This window comes from Phasianus colchicus, chromosome 3 (assembly GCF_987193195.1).
Source record: "Phasianus colchicus chromosome 3, bPhaCol1.hap1.1, whole genome shotgun sequence".
Taxonomy (NCBI): domain Eukaryota; kingdom Metazoa; phylum Chordata; class Aves; order Galliformes; family Phasianidae; genus Phasianus; species Phasianus colchicus.
In genome coordinates this window covers 93123271-93126324 of record NC_143438.1, presented here as the reverse complement: position 1 = coordinate 93126324, position 3054 = coordinate 93123271, and the positions used below count along the sequence as shown (strand labels likewise).

Sequence of the window (3054 nt, the reverse complement as noted above, 5' to 3'; positions counted from 1 at the left end):
TATCTTATTTTCCTTCTGTCCTTAGGGTCCAAGGCTTCACTTCTGTAGTGTGGTAGATGAAGTCAGAGATGTTCAGCATATACAAGTGTTCCTAAAGCTGTGGGCACTGCCTGGGATGCTTACACATCTATCTGAGTCCTGATGCAGGCATAGAAAATAAGAATAAAGGGTCAAACAAAATGCATTTTCTATCTGATGTACCACTGAACTAGAGAAACCTTCACAAATGAGTCAGATCTGCAAAAGGCTGTGCTGGGTAAGCAGCTGGTAGATTTGCTGAGCTGTGAAGGAGGGCAATGCCTGTTCTGGCCCTACCTGATAGTGGATGGTGGTTGTAGACAGAGATTTGCCCAGAAGACTCAAGATATCTCTTCAAGGCTTGAGCAGGTCATGATGTCATTCACATACACACAAGTCATTATTCACTGTTTGTTATTCAGTAATCATTATTCATCAAGCACTGCATGATATGATAGTGTTATGTCCAGAGGTTAAATAGCACCAGTAAACTAAAAAGAAGAAATAAGAGGCCTTTGCTCTATTTTGGAAGAGACCTCAGAAATATAATCAAAAGTTCACTGATTTTCACTTCATTTTTCAGAGAACTTGCAGTTGAGGTCTTGTCTCTACTATTTGCCTGATGGCCTCCACAGACCACTAATCAGTTAGGAAGAAACATGGAGAAAATCAGAAAACACAGCTACTCACTTGTAGAACTTTTGGGGTGCTTGCATGTCAGTGCTATCATCTCAGAAAGGAATAGAAGAGTTTCAGGAGAGGGTGGAAAGGTTCATCAGAAATACGGAGCTGTTTCTCTATAAGCAACAATTAGATGTACCAAAACTTTTCCACCTGAAGAAAAAAAAAGACAAATTTTAGTGAGAGAATTTGCTTCAAGACAAGTTGTAATTCAGACTAAAGTTAACCCTTTCTTACATGGTAGTCTTTTCCAGTCCCTTCAACATCTTCCGGTCCCTTTGCTACTTTCCATGGTTTCTCCATGCTGTGTCTGTTTTGTGCTGGTGAGCTGAGAACTGGAATGTTCAAAACTACTGCAAAACACTGCTGAAGCCCGGGATTGAACCAGGGACCTTTAGATCTTCAGTCTAACGCTCTCCCAGCTGAGCTACTTCAGCCCTGCCCTGGCATGAATATTTGCAAAATGTGATGTAACAATTATATTTTAGACCAATACCATTCAGACTGGCTTTGCGGACATTTGACTCTTGTCCTACTACTGGAAATATTTGAGAAGGGCATAACTTCTTCTTCTTTACACTTCCTCTTCAGATACTTGTGTAAACTGATGAGATCCCCTGAGCCCTTGTTTCCAGATTAACTGCTCATCTCCAGGCACTTGATGTCCATGGATAAACTACAAAGGGCGTCAGAAGCTCAGTTGTCCCACAGCTCCCACTCCAGGTGACTGCAGACTTTCTTGATGCCCCACCTCAAGTCTTTCATCTCTGTCTCATAGCATTCAGCCATGGCTTGGACGTTCTTGGGACCCTTAAAACCTCCAGACATCTAAGAACATAAAATGCCTCCTTGTAGGTCATGTCGATTTCAGTTCTCTGTCTTTGAAAGTGGCAGAGGGAGAAGAACCATTGCATAACATGAACATGACCATTATATGCATTCCGTTCCCTTTGAGCCATATTCAAGAAGCTGGAAGAAATATATCCACCTTGTCTTTTACCTCTCATTAGAGATCTATAATCAGTGCTTAAACCTGTGCTGAAACACATGGCCCAAACATCAATTATCAGAGACCAATAGGAATGATAACAATCAGGGGTCTATAAGAACGAAGAGGACAGGCTCTTTAACAGGGTCTGGTATGATAAGACAAGGGGAAATGGTTTCTAATTAAAAGAGAGGAGATTAAGATTGGATATAAGGATACATTTTTTATAATAAGGGTAGAGAAGCAGTGGTGGTGGATGCCCCACATCTGTAGACATTTGAATTCGGGCTCTGAGCAACCTGATCTAGCTGTAGGTGTATTCATTGCAGAGGAACTGGACTAGATGACTTTTCAAGGTCCTTTCCAACTCAAACAATTCTATGTTTCTATGATTCTTACACTGGTAACTTCAAACAGGTTTTCTCAGAAGCTGGGCTAAGGTGTCATTCCATAGAGCCTAAATCATCCGCACCCTGCTGCCAAGGTGTTCATTTCCCTGTGAGTGAATATCTGGCAAGGAGTCACCTTCAGGTTTCCCTCTAGGAAAAGGAGATCTGCCAGGTGAGCATCTGCAGAAGCCTGTCTCACCTGTGACTCAGCTCTCCCTTTTCATCTATACCATTTTTGCTTCACCAGCTTTCTCCTTGTGAAGGAAACTGACTGCAGAAGCCCAGAAGAAAAAAAAAGAAAAAGAAAGAAAAAGAAATATCTATTTCTCACCAGCTTGCCTCAGACAGGAAGATATGATCCCAACATGGGAACTATGGTATTTGGCAACCCACTCTGCATTGCTGGAAATACTCAGGCATCAGCTGGTTACAAAATTCCTTCTGAAAGATAAGCTGTGCTAGCAAATGTTAGCAGTGCTGGAGGAAATAAGGAAGCGAAGCACCTGATAAAGAACAAGCCTTGAAGTAAGTGCTACATTGCAGTTAAATTAGAAATTTCTTGCTGTGAAGTTGACTCATTCAAGATGGAGAAGCATCACAACTGAAAGTCTATGAGCAAAGTGATCAGAAAGCAGAGTGGTGCTGCCAGTTTATCATGTCAGACTAGAAAGACTTGGAAGCTCAGACTTTCCCTCAGAGAAGAGAAAGAAATTCAACTTGACCCCCCAGTTTTTCAGACCTAAGGGCTGGAGCTCTGTAGGGAGCTCTTCTGAGGAAGGAGAGGGAAGTGAAAGAACAGAAGTCGCACTCACTGTTCTAGCTGCATTGTGGGCAGATCAAAATCTCTACCTCTAGCAGACACTGCTTTTTGAGCCAGAGATATGGACACCTCTTTCTGCCATGATCAAGTCCAGTTTGCTGCTGCACTGTATACAGATATTTGAGAAAACTGCTTTACACCTTATCCACTGCCATGGA

At 42.2% G+C, this 3054-nt stretch overlaps 1 non-coding gene across 1 annotated transcript; it reads right to left on the bottom strand.

The window, feature by feature from the left end:
• Positions 1 to 1063: 1063 nt before the first annotated feature.
• TRNAF-GAA (transfer RNA phenylalanine (anticodon GAA)) lies at positions 1064 to 1136 on the bottom strand. The gene has a single exon. It is a non-coding gene; the product is annotated as a tRNA-Phe (tRNA).
• Positions 1137 to 3054: the final 1918 nt, after the last annotated feature.